Source organism: Microtus pennsylvanicus, chromosome 7 (assembly GCF_037038515.1).
Source record: "Microtus pennsylvanicus isolate mMicPen1 chromosome 7, mMicPen1.hap1, whole genome shotgun sequence".
Taxonomy (NCBI): domain Eukaryota; kingdom Metazoa; phylum Chordata; class Mammalia; order Rodentia; family Cricetidae; genus Microtus; species Microtus pennsylvanicus.
In genome coordinates this window covers 15,019,133-15,039,108 of record NC_134585.1, presented here as the reverse complement: position 1 = coordinate 15,039,108, position 19,976 = coordinate 15,019,133, and positions in this window count along the sequence as shown.

Genomic DNA, 19,976 nt, shown 5'->3' with positions numbered 1-19,976 from the left:
CTCTGCCTCCAGAGTTCCAGGATTACTGACCTGAGTCATCATACCTGACCAGCTTGCTTGTATAAGCTATTTTATAAGATACTTTTGTGAAAATAAACTCATCCCTGAGATACTAATATTTATCAATTATGAGTGGAGGACCCTGGTGACCTGGTGACCTCTGAGAGGTCCTGCCTCCCAGCAGTGGGATCAAGTTCCAACATGTGAACTTCTTAGTGCTTCCTCTGCTCACACCAGGTAGCACCATGGGAAAGGTGTTTTCACCTCACTTGAAGAAGCTGGAGATTCTAGTTCTTGTTACACTTAAAGTGATGGGCGTTTTACAACTCCACATTCCCGTGAGCCTCCGTTTGTATAGAAAGGAGAATGAGCTTTCCATTTAAGTGCCACAGATGTGAACAGATGTGAGCTGCTCAAAGAAATGTGGACTTGCAGTTTTATTTTAAGCAGAAAAATAAAAAGGCAAGGTGGAAATAGTCCTCATTAATATCAAGAGATGAATGGGTAAACAATACGTGGTATGCCCATACATGGAATATTGTTAACCTACAAAAAAGAGCAAAGTACTGGGTTCATGCTACAATTTAGAGGAGCCATGGAAATATTATGCTAGGTTAAAGAAACCAGGTACAAAGGCTATACGATAGGCTCTGATTTGCATAAAACATCCATAAAGCTCAATGGCCAGAGACTATAGTGGCCTATGGTGAGGGGAAATACAGAAGTAAGGAAGGTTTCCATTTTTCTTTTCATGGTTAGATTAAAAAAGTGATACTCGCCCAACTTTGTGAATCCTGTATATTAAAAACTGTTGAACTGTATACTTTAAAATGGCCAGTCTTACGGTGTGTAAATTATAGCTTAATGTTATTTTTAAATTTAACGTTGTATTTATTGATCTAGTCTTGTGAAGGTGAGGTATGGTTGCCTTAATGTCTTTGGAGATTGGGGGACAACTATTAGAAAACTCTTCCCTCCTACCATGTGGATTCTAGGGATCAAACTCAGGTCAACGGGCTTCTGGCAGATGCCTTTATCCACTTAGTCATCTTTTGGCCCTTGCCTCTTACCAATTCTCTATCACCAAAGAAGCCAACCCCATCATGCCCAGACTTCCGACCTGTAGAAATGCGAGATCATAACTGGGTATTAAGCTTTGAAACCGGTACTAATTTGTTATGTAGTAATGAATACAAATGTATCTGAATATTAGTTGTTTAGTTACAAATAACTTGATGTTACCATAATAATAGTAGTTAAATCACACCCGGGGGCTCGCTGAGTCAGTTAGAAGCACTCACAGCAGTACGCTTGGGAGCTGCGCGTTACTCACCATAGAAAAGTGGTATGTGAATCTTCCCTGGGAAGATCTGAATAAATGCCTGTTTACCCAGCTGCAACTCAAGACAGATCAAAGCAATGATCCACCCAAATCCAACTTCGTGAACTGATAAGTTTTGGGGATTACCCACAAGAGGATGGTTCGAGCACTGCTTACACAAGCAGAGATGACTCAAGGGAACCGCATTACTGAATCACTAGAAGCCCATGTAAGCCTGGGTGATGAGACACAGAACCTGCATCCCTGAAAAGTTCTCAGGCAGCCAAACTTGTCACTGGGTCTCCTCTCCTCCTTTCCTTAGTGCAAAGGCAAAGAAAACACTCGATGGTTAAAGGGAGCAGTCATAAGTGTTTCGGTGAAGTCAGAGGTAAAGGGTCTCCTGCTGGTCAAGACTCTTCACACTGGGTTGAAATTGGTTTGCTGAGGCAGGATCATGGATGCCGGGGCCACTTTAGTCTAATGCCCTCAATTAATTATTTTAATGTAATAAATTGTACGCCAGTAGAGAGGTAGAATGCTAAGACAATGCTCATCTTTGAGACAGCTGTGTACAATGAGAGGTAGAACCTTAGCATTGACTTCCCCCTCCACTTGGGTTACAGCTCCCCTCTCCCGACCCCCAGCCTCTGTGAGGAGGAAGCTGAGTAGAGGGTACACAGGACTCTTACTGTTTTTGCCACTTCCTGTGAGTATTTATTTCAAAACAGAACATTTATCTTGAGGCTAAAAAGGCAGAAAGCCTGGTAGCACCCACAGATGTTCTTTCCTCCCCGCCTTGCCCTCTATGGGCTGATTAAATGTGAGATGAGCTTGTCTGGCAAACGAGGACTGTGAATTGGGCCTGCCTCTTCACTGTCCCCGGATGTTAAAGAGGAGAGGGCCTAATAATGAGGAGCACTCAGCTCGGACCTTCAGGGCTCTTGGCTTGTAAGTTCCCTCGGATCAACACTAGCTCCTTCCTAACTTCTCTGGATATGAGGACGAGCAGAGAAAGTAGCTGTGTATGCAGTTATATGATGGATGTTCCCTACAGTCAACGCTCAGCTCCATGTGCTGTGCATGAGCGTGCAAGCCTCTGTGTGTGTGTGCGCACGCACTTGCATATGTGTGTACATGCGGGCTTGTGTGTGTGTGTGTGTGTGTGTAGGTTAGTACTTAAGAAAGGATCCTTGCTCTATTTCTGGGAAGTATTCCATCCAGGAACTTTCCTGAACTTTCCATAGCCCCATGTGCTACTAGGTTCCACAACCTATTTCTTTTTCTTGTATTCGTCTGCATATTTAGTACAGTGGAAACAGTGTGTCCTGTTTAGTACAGTCTATGTTCTAGGTGTACAATAACCTGGAAGAATACTGGGATGTTGGTAGTCATCTAGCAGATTTGTGAACTTGTTCCCTGGCATAAACAAAGAATTGAATGCTGGTAAAGGACAGAAGACAGAGAAAGCTAACACCTTAGCCTTTCTGGATGGGAGGAGCCCAAGGCTGTGAGTCTGCTCAGTTCTCTGGCTTCTGTGTTTTATCGGGCCCCTATAAATGAGAATGAACCACACATCGCTTGCACATTCTCAGAAAACTGAAGGCACCAGTGGCCATGGCAGGAAGGCCCACATCCACACACAGTCATTCTGCCCGCTGGGTAGAACATACCCAGTCAAGAGCATTTGGCAGAAGGTTGGGATCTAGAGGAAAGGGCCTGAATCAGGTGTCAATGTGTCTGACCCATGCTTCCTGCTGCCACCCTAGAAAAGAACCCTAACATCCTTTTACCTTTGGGGTACTTCCTAATCTGTGCCTGCCTCATGATGGTTTAAAGGCTCAGGGTACTTCACAATCTGGACTTGGATATTAACCACAAAAAATGCATCAAGTTTATTTTTTAACATGTATGGGTGTTTGGGCTTCATGATGTCTGTGCATAATATGCATTCAGTACCCACAGAGGCCAGAACAGGGCATCAGGTCCCCTGGGACTGGAGTTATAGGTGATTATGACTGCCACACAGTACTGGAGATTAGATCCCTGTCTTCTGGAAGAAGAGCAAGTGCTCTTAACTGCTGGGCCATCTCTCCAGCTCTGGGAAATGAATTTTAATGGAGTTATCAGTAAATTTCAAAATAAAAGAAATAAAGACTTTGTAGATCAGGCTGGGCTTGAACTCATAGAGATCCACCTGCCTCTGCCTCCCAAGTGCTGGGACTGAAGGTGTGCGTCACCACTGCCCAGTGAAATAAAGTATTTAAAAAATGAAACCAAAAACAAAAGGAAATGGTAAGGTACATGTGTTAGGCTCTGCCCTGTGAGTGGGTGCAGCCAAGTAGGCTTCTACTGATGGTTAAAATTTTCAATGACCTGTAAAAGCACGGAGAGACTCAAAACAAAATGAGCACACCTAGCTGTTGCCAGGGTGGCACAGCTGATCTGAAAATGAAGCAACATCCCAGATGTTACTTGACTCTCATCCAAAGAATAAGCCAACATCATGACCAGTGTGGTAAGTGAGAACTCAAGGTCTAGGCAGATGTGTTCTGCTGAGCAGCTTCTCACTCCAAACAAATGCAGGCCTCCTGATCTGAAGAGATGACCCTGAGGAGCCCAGGGAGAGCGGAGCCCGGTGAAGCATCCCCTGGGCCTCCTGAGGACTGGAAGACAAATGGCAAGGTTGGCAAGGAACAAACAGACAGGGGCAGAGGCGACAGCTCAGCGGATGAAACACTTGCCTTGCAATCAGGAAGGACCTGAGCTCAATCCTCGGAATTCACGGAGCGGGGGAAGCTGGGTAAGGTGGACATGGGTGGATCCTTGGGGCTCTCAAGCCAACCAAGCCTGATTCATGAGTTCCATACCAATGAGAGACTGTCGCAAAAGTTAATAAATGCAGGTGGTGTCTGAGGAGTACCATCCAAGATTTTCCTCTGGCCTCTGCTCATGCGCACAAGCAAGTGTGTGTGTGTGTGTGTGTGTGTGTGTGTGTGTGTGTGTGTGAACAGATTAAATTTTTTTAAGAAGGAAAATGACATTTCTGTTTGGTGAGCTTGCACAAGTCCCAAAGTAAGATTCTGGTATATTTATCAAGCATATAATTTGTGTTGATATCAATTCACCAAGAAGGGAGTGTGCACCATAAACCCAAATCTCTTTTCTGATAAGCTTGCCAGCGCACAAGACTCAGATTTATACAGCATGTCTGGCCGTCACTAAGGTGACTAATGGCTTCCTCTTTGCTCTCATAGATTAGAGGAATAAACAGAGACTGTTATGATGTGAAAGCTGATGCGGATGGATCAAGGATGATGAAGTTGGACATAAATCCCTGGTGATTTACCCTGGATCCCATCCCTGGAGCTTACTTGATGCATCATTGTATTAACTGCATTAATGGAAAGCCAGCCAAATTTCAACGAGAGCAGACACTAGACGGATATTCAAGAGAGACTGAGATAGAGGAGTATCAGTATCTTAACCTTCTTGGCTGACTTACACGACAAGACAAAATCCTAGAGAAATAAGCGAGCAGCCACCTTATGCTCAGTGTGACAAACCTAGCGAGGGAGACACACGTAAGGGAGGAACTGTAGTGTAGACCAATCGCCTGCTGGTGTCCTTGGCCTGAGCTCTTCTGTGCCTTCATTTCTACAGTGTAAATGAGTGATTCTGAAAGTCATCTGGATGTGCTGGGGAGATGCAATGAGCTAATATTTAGAGGGTGTGTACACTAACCCACTCTCTAATAAACACTGCACGTGCCAGCTACTGTTTCCTTATTGTTCTTGCAACACACCAGTTTCAGAGTTTCATGGGGGCAACCTTTCAGTCGGAGAGAGCATTGCAACTGGACTGGTAAGACAGCACATGGCGAAGCCGTGTTCGTACTGTGAATGCTTTGCGCATACTCCTACGGAAGTCCATTTTATCAGGGTGGTGGGTGTGACGGGAGGGCGGAGCGAGCCTGGAAAGGAAGCAGAGTCCCCAGGAAGACGCTCCACTAGCCTCACCAGTGATTATCAGCGCCAGGTGGCTTAATCAATGTCACCAAATCAGCCAAGAAGACGCAGGCTGGCCCCACCTCAAGAGTGTCAGGATTTGGACCTAAATGGCCTCCACAGACTCATGTATTCGAACACTTGGTTTCTAGCTGGTGGTGCAGAGATGGCGGAACTTTGGAGAGGTGAGATTTAGCTGGAAGAAGTAGGACTTGAGGTGGGGGTGGGACACTGATAGCCCTGTCCTAGCTCTGTCTTCTCTGTCTGCCTTCCTAGACCGGTGCGACGTAAGCCAGCAGCCTTGCTCTCCTGCCGCCGCAGCCACGAGCCCGTCAGGTCTGCAACTTCCGTTCCAGGATATGCTATCCCTTCAAACAGCACCAAAGTGAGTCTTCCCCGCTGGCCGCTGCTCCTTACCAGGTACCTGCTACTTATTAACTCATAAGTTTAGCTGTGAGCCACGGTCTTATGTTGGTCAGAGGTTTGCTATGTGAGTGTCTCGGGATGGGAGCGGAGCAGGGGAACAAGCCCTGGAACTCTTGGTACTGTAGCATGTTGTAGAAAGGGAGGTAAAGTATATGGGTGGAGCATGAGGAGCTAACAGCTAGCAGCGTACACCTGCACAGTACTTGGTCGGAGTTCACGAAATGCTGGAAATAGTAACCTAGGGCTTTGGTGACAGGTGAAGCCTGGATCATCTAAAGAGGCCTGGAGGTGGTTCCTGTTTTCATTAAGGCAGTGGCTCTCGACCTTTCTAATGCTGCAACCCTTTCATACAGTTACACAGGTTGGGGTGACCCGTGACCCCTCTACCAGAAACTTCTTTTTTTGTGCTACTTTATAACTATAATTTTGCTACTGTTATGAATCATAATGTAAATGTCTGTGTTCCCCGATGGTCTTAGATGACCCCTGTGAAAGTGTCATTCGGCTCCAAAGGAGTTGTGGCCCACAGGTTGAGAACCACTGCACTAAGGCCTGGTCAGCCCATACCAGAAAATGGAGTCAGTGTGTGGGAAACTCGACGGAAGAGAGTCAAAGACAAAGCTGGAATTTGCCCAGGATGATTGGGTATAGGGGTCACCATCTGTTTCCTTCACCTTGTGAAGATCCTGGAAGAAAGCGTTCTAAACAGACCCAAAAATAGTTTCATGCACCTTAAAATCCGCTAGGCATTTTGACCAGAGCCCATAGGTGGAGGTCAGATCAGTAGATGTCCACTGAACTTGAAGAAAGGATTTGGAGCCGCGCAGCCGGGCATGCATGAGCAGTTGGGGGCAATCATGAATCTCTGTTATGTAGTGTGGTTAGGTGTGGGTGGGCTGGGAAAGCCATGTTGGCTTCTGTCGCCTCCGGTCCGTGTTCCCTCACAAAAGACAGAACCAGTCACAGAAAGAGGGGTTCTGGTGGCAGCAGAGTAAAGAGAGCGGGGGCTGGTGGGGGGAGTTAGCAAAATTAGGGATGCTGATGAGAGACTTTTGTTCAGAAAGACGTAAGGAAGGCTTCATAATGCTTCGTATATATAATAAGCCTGCTTGAAATAATTAGCAATTAGCAGTACTTTTATAGTTTCAAAAATAACAGGTTTGGTGTCCTTGGGTTATGTCCAATAATGCTCCATTGATCCGGTAACTGTGGAATCAAAATGCCAACGTAATGTTCTCCTGATAACAAAAGTGTGACCTTGCAATGGAATACATCAGTTAGTGCGTATATGTATGGAAGCTATTTAAGTACGTCTTATCATATATTGGTTCTTACTATCTAAATGTCTATGGTACGGGAACATTCAGCAGGCACTGACTTATCCCTGACGACTGGGTGCTTTTCTGTCTCCTCTCGTGGGGTGAGTCAACTGACCAGCTTTCTCAGAGTCCCCACCATGCTCTTTCCAAGTACTCACCCCCATTCCTAGGGATCTTCAAGTCAGTTTGCTTCTTGGGCACAAGATGGCTGCCAGTCCTCACAGGGACGGACACTGCCTTTTGTTTCAAGTGGGAAAACGACTTCTCCATATAACTCTACTAAATCTCTGAGCAAACCAGAGTCAACCTTTTGTCATTATCCAAGCTGTGACCACATGACAAGAGTCCTCGAGGACACACCAGGTCTTGGTCCGTCTCTGTGGCCAGATACTACTAACTTTGGCACGGGGTGGGTTGTAGATCTTGAGTTCATTCACCTAAAAGTGGAGAGTGAGTAGAGTCACACATAAGAAAGCAAGGGTTGAGGAAAAATGGGTGCATGGAAACCAAGCTCTCCTGAGCCTAGTATGTCTCCTGTTCCCCTTGGCCAGGGACAGATAAGAGGGAAATGGGTGTGACAACCTCTTCTCCACCTAAGAGGCTGCTGGAGCAAGGAAGAGTGTGGGAGAGGTGAACGGGAGCATCCAAGTCCATAGCAGACCCAAGAAAGCATCATAGTAAACAGAATTTCTTCATGCTGGGATTGTTCCCCATTGCGCAATGAGGATGACGCGGCTGTCTCAGAGAAACAGCATGATCAGAGCAGAAGCGGAACAACCACTCTCCAAAAATCCTCTCTGGGATCTTTGCTGGAGCCCCTGGGGTGCCTGCAGATGGTGATGATCAGCAGAAACAGCGCCTTCCGACTCCCAGACTGTGGTACCCTTTAGCCTAAGGATGGCAAGAAAACAAAAATAAAGGAAAGAAAGACCAGATCATCTCAAAGCTTTAAAAAGTGGTTGATGACTGCTTTGTTGGTACTGGGAGGATGGATGGAACCAAAACTTTGTCGCAATGGGGCCAGGGGTGAGGGGGTGTCACGTTGTCTCTCCCTAGATGATATTTAATCTACATTTCTGTACAGAGTAGTTCTGCTTCCGTATTTATTTGTGCTCCGTGGCAGAAGGGCAAGTGCTGGCCCTGGCCTTCGATCCCAGGCAGCACTTCGAAAGATTTTCGTGCAACGCTTTTATGCTTTTTCTCCGGGTTATTTTTTAGCTTCTGTAGCTTCCACTCAGCAGGTGTGAAATTAGAAGTTAATTCTTTCTGCTTTGTGCTTTGGATTCTCGCAGCTCTGAGAAGGAGTCGGAGTTCCTTTAGGTCTCTGTATCTTCCCAGGGTGGCTGAGATGGCTAGCGCCCACTGGAGATATACCTTCTGGTTCTGAGCAGTAGACCAGTGGCTGGCAGGTGCTGCCCAGCTAAGGAGCGTGTTGCCCAGTTTGCCCAGCCCTGTGGGCTTTGCTGGTGCTGTGTAAACTATTTAAAGGTGATATTCTGAAGAAGGTAGATTCGCTTTCCATCTTCCAACTGGATCCCAGAAGTGAATGACTTTAAGGTCCTAAAGCAAGGTGGTGCCACAGGGCCACAGGAGGCTGGTTCCTGAATAACTGTCTTTCCAGCACCAGCCCAGGCACCCCGGTAAGAAGCACCTACTCCATTGACCCCCAAGACCTTTGTAGTTTGTTCCAGCATAGGCCAGTACCTTCTTGACAACCGCATCCAAGTTTGTTTGCGGAACAAAACAGTACATGCTATGTCCCAACTTTTGAGTGCCTGTGTAGAGGTGTTTTCTGGTTTTCATGTGTTTGGTTGAACTTCCTCCTGGAGTCTGAAGACCATACCTTGCTATCACTGGGCAAGCGCTCTGCCACAGACCTCTTGTATGTGTTTGTTTTTATTTTGAGCCAAGGCCTCCCTAAGTTGCTTAGGCTGGTCTTGAACTCACTATACAACTCACACAGTGATCCTCTGCCTCAGTCTTGGAGCTGAGATTCCAGGCCTGCCTGCTGGGTGCTAATGCATTGTACCTACTACAGAGGAGGGTCTAAGAAGGCTTCAGCTGGTCCCACCGGGGTGCCAAGTGACAGCTGGAAACAGACCGGGTGGTGGGGTCTGCAGTCCCTTCAGATGATGGCTTGTCTATGCACGACAACACACTTCCATGTTCCCTCACGGAAGTCAGTCAGGGCCTCACCCACGATACCTCCTGTGCTAGAGAACATGGCCGCAAAGAGAGTCCCTTTACAACCTGCGAAGGCTTGGAGTTTCCAGGAAGCCTGTGATCTCAGGTGACATGCCACCTCAGTCAAGAAGACCCTTCTGATGTCCCCTCTCTCTTCCTCTTTTGTGTCCTTATAGCTCAGCTCTGTCCTCCAGTTTGGGATCTGGTGCAACTGTTGTATTTTCTGTTTGCTGCTTGCCTTGAAATCATATACTGAATTTTAGTTAATCTCACAGCTAAGGTGAGGCACTGGGTTAAACCGACAGGGGATCCATATGGTCTCCAAGTGAACTCTGGATAAATAACAGTTTGGGGGCCATAACTAAAACCTTTCAAGCTAGTTTAATACATGGTGGCTAAATCTAAATATTTTGGGAGCTTAAAGCTGTATTTTTCATCCCGTTTTGTTACTGTGTTGGTTTCAGGAAACAACGCTGCTTTCCTTCCCATTGGTGCACTTTCTCCCCTTTTGACTGCAAACTCAGGAATATCCGGGGGGGGGGGGCAACAAATGAAATAATCCAAGCGTGTTAATTTTCCAGTTCCCAATGTGTTAACATTTTGTTTTACAAATAAAAAGGATTTAAACTAGCTTTCAATTCACAGAAGGGTTGTGATAGCATCTCCTGATTTATCTCATAGACAGCTCGCTCTAGACCATTGGTTCTCAACCTCTAAGGCTGTGACCTGTTAATACAGTTCCTCGTGTTGTGGTGAGCCCTCCCCGCCACCATCAAATTATTTTGTTCCTGCATCATTACTGTACTTTTGCTACTGTTATGAATCATAATGTAAATATCTGATATGCAAGCTGTCTGATATGCCACCCCTGGTTGAGAACGGCTGCCTTAGAATTGATGAACCCGTATCGATGCTCTTATTAACTACAAGCCAGAGCTTAATTGAATTTGCCTAATTTTTACATAATGTCCGTTCCGTACGCCACCCCTGAGTTTGAGACAGGGTCTTGCAATGCAGCAAAGGTGCATCTAACACCTCAGATCCCCCTGCCTCGCTTTCCTTAGTGTAGCTCACGTGTTTGTCTCCTGAGGCTCAGGGGTGGTGAACTGGGACAGTGGGACCTTGCTCGCAGTTAAATCGTAATTGTAGCTTCCCCTGGTACTTTGGAGACAGAAATGCATTTTAAAAACCTTCCACATTTGTGTAAAATATACAGAAAATCAACGAGCACCATGCCTGGTCCTTCTCCAGTCTTGAGATGTTAGACTAATGGAAAATAGCAGCTTGTTTGGACCTTGAGGAAGTGGCTCCCACTGTACTGGCTGGAAATCTACAAGCGAGCACGTGGAGTTGTGGGCAGAAGACAGAGCCAGGGTAATTTGTTTCAAAGCGTGTCTGCAGGCCTATCAGGGAGGCAAGCATGCCAGCCTGATGTCATTAGCAGGTTATGGGGCAACCATGAAGTCTCAGGCTGGGAAACACCCAGGGGGGGAACATGGACCTGATTCTTGTTTGATTGTATCTGAAGCAGTCAGAGAGCAGCTCAGCAGTTTGAGATTTAAATGCCAGAAATGTTCTTTCTGAACAGAACTGAAGAAATGAACCCCAGATGGTGTTTCTTATTCAGGGCACACAAATACCTCCCATAAACACCAGACAAAGATATAGAATAAGAATAAACATCTAGAGCTCAGAAAAGATGTCTGGAACAACAAAAAAATCAACAACCTGAACCCACTAATCATAGCAAAGAAGAAACGCAGGCACCTGCCAGGCGGGCAGATCTATTTAGTAAGTAGCCATCTCCAATCCTAAACAGAACTGGGATCCTCTCAGGAAAGAGTTTGAAAATATGTTACATCATGCACATGTGCACACACACAACACACACTCACACCCATCACCTACACACACTCACACATGTGCACACACGTGTTAATGTATGGACTGATAGGACTGCAAACCTGTGAAGCAGAGTTAATTCATTCTCTGTGGTAGACGCTTCAGAACGACTCAGACGTTTCAAAAAGTTGACTTTTGCAAAAGTTGCTCCTGCTAAAACCTTAGGTAATCGGAAAATCTGATTAAGAAGAAAATTCCATTATTGTTTAGTATCTGAGCCAGTGACTTCCTTTTGTCTCCCATTCTCTGGCCTCGAGCACAGGCTATTATATTAACATGTTATGTGTCACACAGTGGGTTAATGTCTGTTTACCTATAGCACTATAATAACTATGAACAAGACCAACGCTCCTATAGTGCCATTCAGTAGTTAGCAGCTGTTGCTCAGGATGTTAGTTTGTATATTCTGGGATAAATTTTTCTTAACCACAAATCAGTTTTTGGCAGGTTGATGATAGTTAACTCTAGAAATCTAGCATGAATTCTGAGTCCCCCCCCCCCCCCAGCTCATCCTTTCTGATACGGGATGCTGTGAATATATTTTATTACCGTTAGTTAATAAAGAAGCAGGTTTGGCTGATAGCTAGGCAGAATAGAGCCAGGTGGGAAATCCAAGCAGAGATACAGTAGAAAGGCAGAGACTGAGTCTGAGATGGAGCCTGAGAGACACCATCCAGCTGCCCAAGGAAGAACATGCCAGAGCACCACCGGTAAGCCACGGGCCACGTGGTGATACACAGAGGAATAGAAATGGGTTAATTTAAATGTAAGAGCTAGCTAACAATAAGCCTGAGCTACCGGGCAAACATTTATAATTAATACTAAGCCTCAGAGTGGTTATTTGGGAACTGGGGGCTTGGAGAGAAACCTCTCCTTACATCTTTCCATTTGAGCCCGTACTGAAATGGGACGGCATGTCACTTGGATCCAGTAGATCGGCCTGTGAGAGAACTCACTCTTAAAGCTAGATGCACCTAGGCAGCATGGTTGCTTAACATTTCTTGACAGATGCCTCACTCAGTTCTAGGATGCAGACCGAACACTGACTGGCCTTGCATCAAATGACGTTGTGTGTGCATGCCAGAGGCCAGCATCCTGTGTTTTTCTTAGTCACTTCTCCTCTCTATTTTGGGATAGGGTCGCTTTCTGAGCCTGGAACTTGCCATTTTAACTAGGCTGCCTGCATGTGAGCCTCCACAGTCCTCCTGTCTCCACGCTCCAGCACTGGGGTTGTGTGTGTATGTGTGTGTGTGTGTATACGTATACACCATGGTGTGCAGGTAGAGATGGTTTGTAGGAATCGATTCTCTCAATTTTGAACTCAGGTCATCAGGCTTTGTGACAAGTACCTTTACCTGCTGAGCTATCTTGCATGGACATTTTTTCCAAATAAGTACACATTAGTCTTAACATTCAATATTATCTACTAAATAGTAAGTGTTTACTGGTAAAGTATATGAGAATATGAGTACAGATCATCCCCGGATTTAAGCTACTCCAGGACACATTATAGAAGGGTAGATGAGTGTGCGTGTGTGTGTGTGTGTGTGTGTGTGTGTGTGTGCCTGTGTCGGGTAGAAGGACAATTGAAGAATTCACTACTGCGTTAAGAGATCACTGATGCTATATAAGACCAGAGTCTCAATTAAGAGTGCATTCTGCGCCAGTCCCATGTGAGATCTAGAAGTTAGACCTTTCCAAAGCAGAGACTATTATCTTATGTAACGAATTATCTTTCGGCCACCTTATGCAAATAAGTAATACTCTCTTAGTGGTGGAGACCATGTAGACATGTCAGTACTATTTACCAAGCAGGGATATCTCTTCCCCCATTCCTCTGCGAGTCTAAAGAAGCATCATAATCCACCATGATGATTCCTTTTCCTTTATTTCAGTGTTTCAGAGATGGTCAAGGTCACTAGGTAAGAGCATGCGAATTCAAACTGCAACACATTAAGACAGATGCAAATAAACTTGCTAAAATGAAACAAGTTGAACTTTTAGAACATAATAAAAACAAGAGCAATATGAATTTTCATAAATAATATTTTTTTACCAGGTAACAAAAAACTTTATTACTTTTCATTCTGACTATGGAAGAATACATTCATTGGAAAAAATTCGACCCAAAGAATTTTTTAAGAAAAATGTATCCTAGAGGACTTAGCAGTTAAGAGTGTGTACTGTACTTCTAGAAGATCAGAGAGCAGATCTCAGCCCTTCTGGAAGGTGCTCACAGCCATTTCTAACTCCAGGAAATCTGATACCTCTGGGCTTCAAGAACACCTGGTCTCTCTCTGTCTCTCCGTCTCTCTCTCTCTTTCTCTCTCTCACACACACAGTGCACATAATTAAAAATTAAAATAAATTCTTAAAACCTTACTTTTTTGCTAAGTGGACTCCCCCTGCCTCCAATACAGACAATCCAGAATACAGACATATAATTTCTTTTCCTACAGTGATGGAATGAGGCTAAAACAGTTTTGAAACTGACCCTTTTGTTCTCTGTGTCACTGGCTTTCCATATTAATATGGATCATCTAGATATTCTTATGAAAACCCCACACTGCAGATGTCCTGGGTCTGTTGAGCATGTGCACTGTTTCTATACCTTTCCTGATATTGAATTATATGGCGGCCTCCTGCGCACGAGGCCCATCTTCCCAGAATCAGCTAAAAGTCTTTAGGATCCGGCTGTCCACTGAACTCCTTTAGCCATAAGTTTCCGTCATGGCTGCTGGTCGCTGACCCTGTTCCTTCTGGCTGAGGGTGTTCTGACGTCCCCCGCTGTCCTTCCCCAAGTAGCATGTTGCTGCGTGGACATGGGGCAGTCCTCTGAGGAACAGAAATTGGTTTTGCAGACAGTATGTGTCTTACTTCCCACCCATGTGCTTCCTAGCGTGGGTCCCCAAAGGATTTGTAAACCTTATTAATCCTTATCTATGTAGCTCTTGCTTTCCTACAGAAGTGTATACTTCCTGTAAACCTCAAACCAGGATTTGCTTAAACCCAGTTCATGATGCATTTTTTTTCCTGCTAATAATAACAACACTATCCCGTGTGTGGTAGAAGTGGGGTGCTCCAAATTAAAGAACCAAGATTTGATTCTGAGGGGGACTTGTCACGTGGGTTTGGATGCGGGTTGCTCTTCAGTGATTTTTTTTTTTTTTGAAGCAAATCCATTTGCTGGTTTAATTCTGAATTGCATGCCTCTGGTTTTGCTGCTGAAGCAGGGGAAAATGGTTTCTCTAAATGTCATTAAAAAGACAGTCTTGCATTTTGCATCGTAGGCATGTTGGAATTCTGACATTCAAGGAGCCGAGACCATGGGGTTGTGGGTCCTTAACCTTGGTTGTCTCAATGAAGCTTAAGAAGTTTGTAAACTGTCCAAAGCCAGCCTTGACAAAACTTGTGCATTCCAGGGTAGGAGCGTGAGGATTAGAATAATTAGGCAAAAGGAACACAGATAGAGGAGAAATAAGACAGGACAGTATTGGGAGGGATTGTACAGGGAATACTGATCCTGCCTTGTTTGCGCTTTCACATGCTTGTAGACTTCAGTCCATAAGGAGAGGGGGAGGCAACAGACTTTATTAGCATGACACACATGACACACAGCATAGACTTGTCCAGGTGGAGCCGACCTACTTCAACACTCAAAATACTAATTGACCACACCCTAGGTCATGATCTCTCGTTTGCAGCCACATGTGCTAGTAACAACATTAAGAGAGCAAATGTAAGCTCAAACTCTCTGACCTCCAGTCAAGGTGGAATAGGCTCACGTCTGTGTGTGCCCCAACAGTAAACCCTATGCACTGCTCGAATGTGTGTCTATGTATGTCCACATACGTGTATATGTGTGCCGCCTGTGTGTGTCTATGTGTTTATGTGTGCCCACCTGTGTCTGTGTTTCTATATGCACACATGTGTGTTTGTGTGTGTGCATGTGTGTATCTCTGTGTGTCCATATCTGTGTGTGTCTATGTGTTTATGTGTGCCCACCTGTGTCTGTGTTTCTATATGCACACATGTGTGTTTGTGTGTGTGCATGTGTGTATCTGTGTGTGTCCGTATCTGTGTGTGTGTGTCTGTGTGCATGAACACACATGTGTGTGTCCGTGCTTATGTCCTTATTTTTCTTGAAGATCAAATGTTCAAATTTCCCATTAGATTCTCAAATGAATCCATGATAGGATTATGAGTGAGAAATAGTGGTTCAAAAGCAGACAGTAATCATTTTGAAGGGAACAAGTTGAATCCAGAAACCTGGCCCAAGGTCAGCCTATAACTACATCAGTGACTTAGCAACCAAACTAAACATAAAATCTTGTTCCTAATTTGAGTCAATGGATTTTATAACCACTCTCCATGTTCCAGAAGGTCACTGAGGCTGGAATGAGCAGTTCTGCACCAGAAGCCGGGTCTCCATGAACCTAGATAGATCTTTGCATTTCTTTTTTGTATTTCTTATTGCCTCTTTAGCTATTAAAAGGAAATGAAAAATACTCTTTACAAGAGCAGTGGGGTGGCCAGTGCGTAAAAGCCTTTGCCAAGACTGACAACTTCTGTCTTAGTCCCAGGAGCCACATAGAATATGGAAAGTTGTCCTTTGGCCTGCATGTTTGCACCATGGTACATGATATGCATGTACTGCCCCCCTCCTTACTTAAGAAATGCAAAATATTTAAAATATTTTTAAATACTCTTTATAGAGGGTTTTGAAGAACTGTGGAAAGATCATGCTAAGTAATGACAAGGCCAGTCAATGCAGGAGCTCTGTTTTACAGCATTATCCTTTGAGCCAGACCACCACCATCTTCGGGAGTTCAGTTGTGTCTGCTTGCAAAAGGTCATCCCAATTGGGCTTTGATGACTGTTTACATCCCCTTAGTGTGTGTGTGTCCCCGCGAGTGTTCATGTGTGTCTGTGTAGTGGTTGTGGGAACCCCTGTGTAAGTTCCAGCCATTCCTACCATTTGCTGTATGCAACTCCGGCCTAATGGCCCACAACCTTGTGGCCTTAGACAGAGACTGGCGTCTATAGGCTGTGGAAGACTAGGGGGAAGGCAGATCCATCTATAGAGCCACCGGAAAGCCATCATTCATACTGAGTAAAGACTTTCCTGTAAGGCCTTTTGGAAGGAAACACTCACATTCCAGTAAGAAACCCCTTACCCATGAACTATCAGGAAGTCCAGTCAGCATATTGGTTCCCCAAGAATGAACTTTGGTGGAACTGGAGTCTTAGTTTCTTGTTGTGACCTTAGGAGGAGACATAAAACATATGTCTTCCCTGGGGAGGAATTTTAGCAACAGCCATATAACGTATTGTTCCATTTGTCTGACACATTTAGGGCACGTTTGTAGGAACAGAGAGTAGAGTAGGGGTTGCTCACATGGTATTCATCTTGTACTTTGGAACTATTAATAAGTAAAATAAGGATTAATTGCACATAAACATTGCAATACAGCAATGGTTGGCCAGATAACTGGGGATGCTAGTAAGTGAAGAAGGGGTGGTTGGTGTATACAGTATGGATACTCAGGAATGGGGATGATTTATGTCCCCTGGAGAACACAGCAGGATGGCACAAGATCTCATTATGCTATCCAGATGGCATGCAATTTAAAACTTGTGGTTTATTTCTAGAACTTTCTATTTAACGTTTGTGGACCATCATCAGCTGCGTGACTAAAACAGGAAATCAAAACTGTTTTTCTCAGTTGTGCTCATCCCTGAAAAACCAGGGGAATGGGGCTGACTGCTGGTTCAATCCAAATGTAGCATGCTGTGTTCTGAGGCTGGTGTGCAAGACGGATTGGAACAGTATGCCTCGGCTTGCCAGCATTGTGTTTAGAAGGTGTATGTATAGATTGTCTGTGTCTGGCTGAGATTTTCTTGATTTTTGTCATTGAGTCTGGTCAATGGGCAGGTTTGGGTGATGTGTGAGGGCAGATTTTTCTGACCCACCAGTCAGTTCCCAAATAACCCCACAGAGACTTATATTAATTATAAATGCTTGGCCAATAGCTTAGGCTTGTTACTAGCTAACTCTTACAACTTAAACCATATTTCTTATCTATGTTCTACCACATGGCTTGGTACCTTTTCTCAGTATGACAAGATCATCTCCTGCTTCCTTTCCATCTCCTCACAACTCCTGAGACTCCTCCTCCTTCTCCTCCCCAGCATTCCCTCTACTCTGAAAATCCTGCCTAGTTATTGGCCAATCAGATTTTTATTAACAATGATAGCAACACATCTTCACAGTATACACAAGTATTGTTCCACAGCAGATGCAAACAAGAGTATAAAGAACACATTTAAAGACACAGTCCTGAATCCAAGTGACCACATATAGCCTGATGGTCAGGACCTGAAGACTAAATCTCTTCTGTACAATTGAGAAAGGACTCAGGGACATGACGTTAGAAGTCCTGTTCCTCTCTGGTGCTTTCCTGGGGGTATCTTTGCTGTTGCTATACGCTAACCCCTTAGCTTCATCAAATCTTTTATCATTTATAGCCTGGGAATCCATTTGCCCTTTCATCTGACAGATCCTACTCAATGGAACAAGCAGCCATGTGACTGTTTTCAGAAACAGAGTGACTCAGAAAGATTGAATAGGCAAAGATACAGCTGGCAGCTGTAGAAACAAAGACAAGCATCACATGACGGACAGGAGGCAGACCCTGGTTCAGGACTAGAAGCAACCAGTGGGAGAGAGGATGAGCCCGTAGTGAATGGCACAGCTCACAATGACAACAGCAATGTGACTCTTGGAGAACAAATAACATCTTTATGAGAGCATGACTTTAACTCAGAAAGGATAGCAGATGTATCCTGGACATGTAGCTTTGTCTGTCTCCTCTCAGTACTCATGTGATTGTGACAGAGTGATTACATGCCCAGATTCTGGGGCAGAAAGACAGTGGTGTACCCTGCTTCTGACAAATGTGCTCAACTTTAATACATTTTCTGGTTTTGTTATGGTCAAAATTGAGATGATAGAATTTGTTGCACTATTATTTGTGTTTCATGAGCTCATATATACAAAGGTTCCTTGCATATTATAAAAGACAAGTAATATAAATATTATAAAAGCCAAATAAAAGTTAGTTATTATTGTTTAGAAACTATTATGATAATCTTGTTATATTTTCTTCCATAATCTTCTCTTGGGCTACATTGGTAACTGGGTTGAAGAAATGAATGCTCAGTTTCTAATACTTCATAAATCTATGTTAGTCTTCATCACTATATCAAAATAACTGAAAAAAAAACAACTTAAAAGGCAATATTTAATTAATTCACAATGCCAGCCCATGGTCAACTGACTCATTGCATTTGGGCTCAAGGCAAGGTTGAAACATCCTTCTAGAGAGATTGTCAGAGAAAATAAGAATGTGATGGAGAAAAGAGAAAAGATATCACTTCTTGGCAGTCTGGGTATGGGAAGGAGAGGGAGGAAGGAGAAGAAGAGGGGAGATGAGATGCCAGGGATAGGACCCACACTTCAAAGGCATATCCCCTGTGACTTCCCTCCTCTAGACAGGGGCCACCTCTTTTTTTTTTCTTTTTTCTTTTTATTACTTTAAAAAATACCAATCCAAATTCCCACTCCCTCCCCTCCTCCCACTCCCTCCACAAACCCTCCCACCCCACCCCCTCCAATCCCTACTACATCTAGGTTGAGCAAAGTATACATCCAAAGAAAATAGGATCCCAAAAAGCCAGTAAATGCAGTAGAGACAAATCCCAGTGTCACTGTCAGTGGCTCCTCAGTCTGCCCCAACTGTCAACCACATTCAGAGGGACTAGTTTGATCCCATGCTCCTTTACTCCCAGTCCAGTTGGAGTTGGTGAGCTCCCATCAGCTGAGGCAAACTGTCTCAGGGGATGAACCCCTCATGGTCTTGGCTTCCTTGCTCACATTCTCACTCCTTCCACTCTTCAACTGGACCTTGGGAGCTCAGTCCAGTGCTCTAATGTGGGTCTCTGCCTCTGTTTCCATCTGTTGTGGGACAAAGGTTCTATGGTGATATTTAAGGCAATCATCAGTCTGACTACAGGGCAAGACCAGTCCAGGCACCCTCTCCTCTACTGCTTAGGGTCTTAGGTGGGGTCATCCTTGTGGTTTCCTGGGAAGTTTTCTAGAGCCAGGTTTCTTGCTACCTTAGGACTACCTCTTAATATTCCATTTGGTATAAACTTATCAGTAGGGAACCCATTGATGAAGCAAGTGCCATCATGATCCTATTATTTCTCAACAGCACCCCAGTTAGGTTGCCCAGACTACAGCCTTGGGGGGGGGGAACGACACTTCATATCCAAATCTTAACACCATTGACAAAAGGAAGTCTCCAGAAGAGAAACTTATACTTCCTTCCTTACACAAAACACAGCAAAACCATAAAGTAAACCCTGTACCTCACTCAAACTGTGGTAGCCCAAAGGCAGTTCCTTGTACTCTATCCCCATCCTTCTATTCAAGTGGTTCAGATCTGTCTCCATCCTTTTATTCAAATGGTCCAGCAGTATGGCTTTAGATGAAGTTATTTGGAGTCCTTTCCAGGTTACCTTCTCAGGCCAGGGGATTCACAGAAATGGGCAAAATCAGCGAAGATATTTAACAATTTGACCTTAAGAGTTGGAGCCTATGCAGAACACCAAAGGGCATGATTTAATATCCAAATATTTTTTATAACCTGTTTGTGACTCTTGTATTGAACAAAACCATTAAGCCATGAAAATGAAATGCTATATTAAAGTTTACAAGTAACCAGTTTCTGTAGGCAAGTCATAGTTGTTGCTAGG